Source organism: Salmo trutta, unplaced genomic scaffold (assembly GCF_901001165.1).
Source record: "Salmo trutta unplaced genomic scaffold, fSalTru1.1, whole genome shotgun sequence".
Lineage (NCBI taxonomy): Eukaryota > Metazoa > Chordata > Actinopteri > Salmoniformes > Salmonidae > Salmo > Salmo trutta.
Window position 1 is genome coordinate 15,755 of NW_021822384.1, and position 8,371 is coordinate 24,125.

The window sequence follows — 8,371 nt, forward strand, 5'->3', positions numbered from 1 at the left end:
CTAAGAGCTTTACACACCTGGATTGTGCAACATTTGACCATTATTCAAATTGCTTGTTGATCATTGGGCGGCAGGGTAGCCTAGTGGTTAGAGCGTTGGACTAGTAACCGAAAGGTTGCAAGATTGAATCCCTGAGCTGGCAAGGTAAAAATCTGTCGTTCTCCTGAACAAGGTAGTTAACCTACTGTTCCTAGGCCGTCATTGAAAATAAGAATTTGTTCTTAACTGACTTGTCTAGTTAAATAAAGGTTAAAAAAATTAAATTGCTATCTTCAGGTCTTGCAGTTGATTTTCAAGTAGATTTAAGTCATAACTGTCACTCAGGCACATTCACTGACTTCTTGGTAAGCAACTCCAGTGTATATTTGGCCTTGTGTTTTAGGTTATTGTCCTGCTGAAAGGTGCATGCATCTCCCAGTGTCTGGTGGAAAGCAGACTGAACCAGGTTTTCCTCCAGGTACAGGCTTCCTTCTTTTCACTCCGTCATTTAGGTTCGTATTGAGATAGTAACTACAATGTTGTTGATCCATCCTCAGTGTTCTCCTATCACAGCCATTAAACTCTGTAACTGTTGTAAAGTCACCATTGGCCTCATAGTGAAATCCCTGAGCCGTTTCCTTCCTCTTCGGCAACTGAGTTAAGAAGGACGCCTGTATCTTTGTAGTAACTGGGTGTATTGATACTCCATCCAATGTGTAATTAATAACTTCACCATGCTCAAAGGGATATTCAATGTCTGCTTTAAAAAAATAAAAATCTACCAATAGGTGCCCTTCTTTGTGAGTTATTGGAAAACCTCCCAGGTCTTCGTGATTGAATCTGCGTTTGAAATTCACTGCTCGGCTAAGGGACCTTACAGATAATTGTATGTGTGGGGGTACAGAGATGAGGTAGTCATTTAAAAATCATGTTTAAACACTATTATTGCACACAGAGTGAGTCCATGCAACTTATTATGTTACTTATTAATACCATTTTGGTTTATGAACTTATTTAGTCTTGCCCCAACAAAGCTTTTCATTTTTTATAAATGTATACATTTTTTGAAAAACATAGTTCCACTTTGACAATATGGGATATTGTGTGTAGGCTATTGACAAAAAAAATCTCAAGTTAATACATTTTTTGATTCCACACTCAAACCCCCCCCCCCCTTTTAAAACTCCAAGCCTCTCTTAGAAGGTCCACACCAATGCCAAACCTCTCTAGACAGTCCACACCAACCCCAACCTTCTCTAGACAGTCCACACCAACTCCAACCCTCTCTAGACAGTCCACACCAACCCCAACACTCTCTAGACAGTCCACACCGACCCTAACCCTCTCTAGACAGTCCACACCAACCCCAAACCTCTCTAGACAGTCCACACCTACCCCAAACCTCTCTAGACAGTCCACACCGACCCCAACCCTCTCTAGACAGTCCACACCGACCCCAACCCTCTCTAGACAGTCCACACCAACCCCAACCCTCTCTAGACAGTCCACACCGACCCCAACCCTCTCTAGACAGTCCACACCGACCCCAACCCTCTCTAGACAGTCCACACCGACCCCAACCCTCTCTAGACAGTCCACACCAACCCCAACCCTCTCTAGACAGTCCACGCTGACCCCACTAACTCCACATCCTCCTATACACCCCCCCCCCCCCCCCCCCGACCACCCCACCAGTCTAAACACACCTGACTTGTAAATATTCTTTATTGGGTTCGTAACGTAAACGCTCTCAGCGCTGAGCCCGGCCCAGGACTTTCCCACACTCCTCTCTGTCGAGACCAGACCCTAACACTGATCCCTGTCGCCCCAGTCACTAGCACTGTAAACAACTAAACTGGGACTGGGGGAGAGGGAGGGAGGGAGGGAGGGAGGGAGGGAGGGAGGGAGGGAGGGAAAGAGAGGTGGCCATGTTTGGGTGATAACATCATGTAGGGGTATTAGGGGCTTGAGTTTACAGAGTAGAATGAGATCACTGGTTTCCCTTCCAGGGAGAGAGAGAGAGAGAGAGAGAGAGAGAGAGAGAGAGAGAGAGAGAGAGAGAGAGAGAGAGGGGTGGAGCGAGAGATATTATATTATACAGTGCTTTGCAAAAGTATTCACCCCCTTGGTGTTTTTCCTATTTTGTTGCATTACAACCTGTAATTTAAATAGATTTTATTTTGATTTCATGTAATGGACATACACAAAATATGGCGAACACCAAACATATGGAATAAGGAACTCTGGTCAGATGAGACTAAAATTGAGCTTTTTGGCCATCAAGGAAAATGCTATGTCTGGCACAAACACAACACCTCTCATCACCCCAAGAACAGCATCCCCACAGTGAAGCATGGTGGTGGCAGCATCATGCTGTGGGGATGTTTTTCATCGGCAAGGACTGGGAAACTGGTCAGAATTGAAGGAATGATGGATGGCGCTAAATACAGGGACATTTTTGAGGGAAACCTGTTTCAGTCTTCCAGAGATTTGAGACAGGGATGGAGGTTCACCTTCCAGCAGGACAATGACCCTAAGCATACTGCTAAAGCAAAACCCATGTGGTTTAAGGGTAAACATTTAAATGTCTTGGATTGGCCTAGTCAAAGCCCAGACCTCAATCCAATTGAGAATCTGCGGTATGACTTAAAGATCGCTGTACACCAGCAGAACCCATGGAACTTGAAGATGCTGGAGCAGTTTTGCCTTGAAGAATGGGCAAACATCCCAGTGGCTAGATGTGCCAAGCATATAGAGACATACCCCAAGAGACTTGCAGCTGTAATTGCTGCAAAAGGTGGCTCTACAAAGTATTGACTTTGGGGGGTGAATAGTTATGCACACTCAGGTTTTCAGTTTTTATGTCTTATTTTCTCAATAAAAAATATTTTGCATCTTCAAAGTGGTAGACATGTTGTGTAAATCAAATGATACAAACCCCCCCACAAAAATCTATTTTAATTCCAGGGCGTGAGGCAACAAAATAGGAAAAATGCCAAGAGGGGTGAATACTTCCGCAAGCCACTGTATTGACCAGATACTGTACTGTCCGCTCTAACAGTGAAAATACATGTCTTCAAAGATGGAAGACAGTCGGGAGGACTGTGTGTGTATTTGTATTTATTATGGATCCCCATTCGATGGTGCCAAGGCAGCAGCTACTCTTCCTTGGGTCCGGCAAAATGAAGGCAGTTATACAATTTTAAAAACATTAAACTACATTCACAGATTTTACAACACACTAAGTATGTGCCTCAGGCCCCTACTCCACTACCACATATTTACAGTACTAAATCCATGTGTACGTGCGTGTATAGTGCGTATGTTATCATGTGTGTGTATGCATGTGTCTGTGCCTATGTTTGTGTTGCTTCACTGTCCCCGCTGTTCCATAAGGTGTATTTTTATCTGTTTTTTAAAGGTAATTTTACTGCTGTCATCAGTTACCTGATGTGGAATAGAGTTATATCTAGCCATGGCTCTATGTAGTACTGTGCACCTTCCATAGTCTGTTCTGGACTTGGGGACTGTGAAGAGACCTCTGGTGGCATGTCTTGTAGTGTCACAGTTGTTGTAAGAAACGGACCAAGGCGCAGCGTGTGTTGAGTTCCACATATTTAATTACAGTGAACCTTCTTCAACAAAACAAATAACAAGCAACAAAATGTGACTATGTGGTGCAACAAGCACAAAGCCAAACAATATCCCACAAACACAGGTGGGAAAAATGGCTTCCTAAATATGATCCCCAATTAGAGGCAACGATTACCAGCTGCCTCTAATTGGGAACCATACAAAACACCAACATAGAAATATTGAACTAGAACACCCCCCTAGTCACGCCCTGACCTACTACACCATAGAGAACCAGGGGCTGTCTATGGTCAGGGCGTGACATGTAGGGTATGCATGGGTGTCTGAGCTGTGTGCCAGTAGTTCAAACAGACAGCTCGGTGCATTCAACATGTTAATTAATACCTCTCATAAAACAAATAGTGATGAAGTCAATCTCTCCTCTACTTTCAGCCAGGAGAGATTGACATGCATATTATTAACGTTGGCTCTCTATGTACATCCAAGGGCCAGCCGTGCCGCCCTGTTCTGAGCCAATTGCAATTTTCCTAAGTCCCTCTTCGTGGCACCTGACCACACAACTGAACAGTAGTCCAGGTGCGACAAAACTAGAGCCTGTAGGAACTGCCTTGTTGATAGTGCTGTTAAGAAGGTAGAGCAGTGCTTTATTATGGACAGACTTCTCCCCATCTTAGCTGCTGTTGTATCAATATGTTTTAACCATGACAGTTTACAATCCAGGGTTAGTCCAAGCAGTTTAGACACCTCAACTTGCCCAATTACCACATTATTTATTACAAGATTTAGTTGAGGTTCAGTGAATGATTTGTCCTAAACACAATGCTTTACATTTTTAAAATATGTAGGACTAACTTATTCCTTTCCACCCATTCTGAAACTAACTGCAGCTCTTTGTCAAGTGTTGCAGTCATTTCAGATGCTGTAGTAGCTGACGTGTATAGTGTTGAGTCATCCACATACATAGACACACTGGCTTTACTCAAAGCTAGTGGCATGTCGTTAGTAAAGATTGAAAAGAGTAAGGGGCCTAGACAGCTGCCCTGGGGAACTCCTGATTATACCTTTATTATGTTGGAGAGGCTTCCATTAAAGAACACCCTCTGTGTTCTGTTAGACAGCTAACTCTTTATCCACAATATAGCAGGGGTGTAAAGCCATAACACATACATTTTTCCATCAGCAGACTATTATCGATAATGTCAAAAGCAGCACTGAAGTTGAACAAAACAATATTTTTATCATCAAATTCTCTTAGCCAATAATCAGTCATTTGTGCTGTGCTTGTTGAATGTCCTTCCTTATAAGCGTGCTGAATATCTGTAGTCAATTTGTTTACTGTAAAATTACATGGTATCTGGTCAAACACAATTTTTTTCAAACCTTTGCAAAGGTGTTGGTAACAGGCTGATTGATCTGCTATTTAAGACAGTAATTGGAGTTTTACTATTCTTAGGTAGCGGAATTACTTTTTGTTCCCTCCAGGCCTGAGGGCACACACTTTCTAATAGGCTTAAATTGAAGATATGGCAAATAGGAGTGGCAATATCGGCAGCTATTATCCTCAGTAATTTTCCATCCAAGTTGTCAGACCCCGGTGGCTTGTCATTGTTGATAGACAACAATAATTCTTTCACCTCTTCCGCACTCACTTTACAGAATTCAAAATAACAATTCTTGTCTTTCATAATTTGGTCAGATATACTTGGATGTGTAGTGCCAGCATTTCTGGCTGGCATGTCATGCCTAAGTTTGCTGATCTTGCCAATGAAAAAAATCATTAACCTCCCTGGGCAAGGTGGGACGTTTGCGTCCCACCTAGTCAACAGCCAGTGGAATCGCGTGGCGCGAAATACAAATACCTCAAAAATGCTATAACTTCATTTTCTCAAACATATGACTATTTTACACCATTTTAAAGACAAGACTCTCGTTAATCTATCCGCATTGTCCGATTTCAAAAAGGCTTTACAGCGAAAGCAAAACATTAGGTTATGTCAGGAAAGTACCCTGCCAAAAATAATCACACAGCCATTTACAAAGCAAGCATATATGTCACAAAAACCAAAACCACAGCTAAATGCAGCACTAACCTTTGATGATCTTCATCAGATGACACTCCTAGGACATTATGTTATACAATACATGCATGTTTTGTTCAATCAAGTTCATATTTATATCAAAAACCAGCTTTTTACATTAGCATGTGATGTTCAGAACTAGCATACCCACCGCAAACTTCCGGTGAATTTACTAAATTACTCACGATAAACGTTCACCAAAATACATAACAATTATTTTAAGAATTATAGATACAGAACTCCTTTATGCAATCGCTGGTGTCAGATTTTAAAATAACTTTTCGGTGAAAGCACATTTTGCAATATTCTGAGTACATAGCCCGGGCATCACGGCTAGCTAATTTGACACCCACCAAGTTTGGCCCTCACCAAACACAGATTTACTATAAGAAAAATTGGATTACCTTTGCTGTTCTTCGTCAGAATGCACTCCCAGGACTTCTACTTCAACAACAAATGTTGTTTTGGTTCCAAATAATCCATAGTTATATTCAAATAGCTCCGTTTTGTTTGTGCGTTCAGGTCACTATCCGAAGGTTGACGCGCGAGCGCATTTCGTGACAAAAAATTTAAAAATATTCAATTACCATACTTCGAAGCATGTCAAACGCTGTTTAAAATCAATTTTTATGCTATTTTTCTCGTAAAATAGCGATAATATTCCAACCAGGCGACGTTGTATTCATTCAAAGGCTGAAAGAAAAAAATGGAGAATTCACATGAACTGTTCCCAGCCTGACCACTCACAAAATCTCCTGCTGTTTTTCGCCCAGAGACAGGAGAGACGTCATTCCACTTTCTGGTGCCTTCTGAGAGCCAATGGAAGCCTTAGAAAATGTCACGTTACAGCAGAGATGCTGTATTTTCGATAGAGATGCCACAGAAGGAGAACAAATTGTCAGACAGGGCACTTCCTGCATGGAATCTTCTCAGGTTTTGGCCTGCCATATGAGTTCTGTTATACTCACAGACACTATTCAAACAGTTTTAGAAACTTTAGAGTGTTTTCTATCCAAATCTACTAATTATATGCATATTGTCATTTCTGGGCAAGAGTAGTAACCAGTTTAAATCGGGTACGTTTTTTTATCCGGCCGTGCAAATACTGCCCCCTAGCCCCGACAGGTCACTAGTTGGCAATATCAGTCGGTTTTGTAATGAATGAGCCGTCTGATTCAATGAATGGCTGAGCTGAGTTTTCCTTTTTTCCCCACATTTTATTGAAGGTGCTCCCAAGCTTTTTACTATCATTCTTTACAACATTTATCTTTGTTTCATAGTGTTGTTTCTTCTTCTTTTTATTCAGTTTAGTCACATGATTTCTCAATGTGCAATATGTTTGCCAATCGGTTGTGCTGCCAGAGTTACAGTGCATTCGGAAAATATTCAGACCCCTTGACTTTTTTCACATTTTGATTCGTTAACCTGTTGGGGCTAGGGGGCAGTATTGAGAATTTAAAAAAAAATATGTGCCCATTTTTAACTGCCTACTACACCAACTCAGAAGCTAGGATATGCATATTATTAACAGATTTCGATAGAAAACACTCCTTCATTCTGAGGCTGTTTCCCAGGAAACACTGCACAAGACTACCCCCCCTAACACACACACACACATACACACACCACAACGTGCCAGTCTCTACCTCGCCTGGCTTCACAGCAGAGACGGCAGCAGAATACTGTAGATCCAGACAGGTGTTTTGTTACCTTATTTTACCAGGTAAATTGACTGAGAACACATTGTCATTTACAGCAACGACCTGGGAAATAGTTACAGGGGGAGAGGGGGGAGGGGGATGAATGAGCCAATTGGAAGCTGGGGATGATTAGGTTGCCATGGTGCATCTAGCTACAACAAAGTGTCGTCAACAGACAGACAAGGGGTTCACAGTTCAACCCTCCCAGGTGCTTGATACTCTGCCGGTAACTATTAATGACCTTATCTGAGCCATTTCCTCCTATGTAAAGACAGGAACCCCCTATACCAGCAGCAGGTACATGGTCTATGAATAGGACAAGCTCCATTTATCATGGCTGTATTCTGAGTCTATGGATCTCTTCTAAACAGATTTGCTGACCTGAAGATGACCTGTTATTTAACTGGGTCTCCGGACTTTTACAGCAGGCAGGTTCTGTCCACTTCCAGATTAACACAGGAGAAATGTTCCTTACAGCAGGCAGGTTCTGTCCACTTCCAGATTAACACAGGAGAAATGTTCCTTACAGCAGGCAGGTTCTGTCCAGTCCCAGGTTAACACAGGAGAAATGTTCCTTACAGCAGGCAGGTTCTGTCCAGTCCCAGGTTAACACGGGAGAAATGTTCCTTACAGCAGGCAGGTTCTGTCCACTCCCAGGTTAACACGGGAGAAATTTTCCTTACAGCAGGCAGGTTCTGTCCACTCCCAGGTTAACACGGGAGAAATGTTCCTTACAGCAGGCAGGGTCTGTCCACTCCCAGGTTAACACAGGAGAAATGTTCCTTACAGCAGGCAGGTTCTGTCCACTCCCAGGTTAACACAGGAGAAATGTTCCTTACAGTGTACAGAGGTCCTCTGTTGGTGTGGCACCTCATTCATTGTCTCCTTTTTGAAGGTTCAAATATTTTGGTCTGTTTGCTACAATGTAAACTAGTCCTCAACTCTTCTCTCAAACAAATATGGCATTTTAAAATTAAACATGGTCAGAAAACATCCAAATAACTCAAGTAAACATCAACA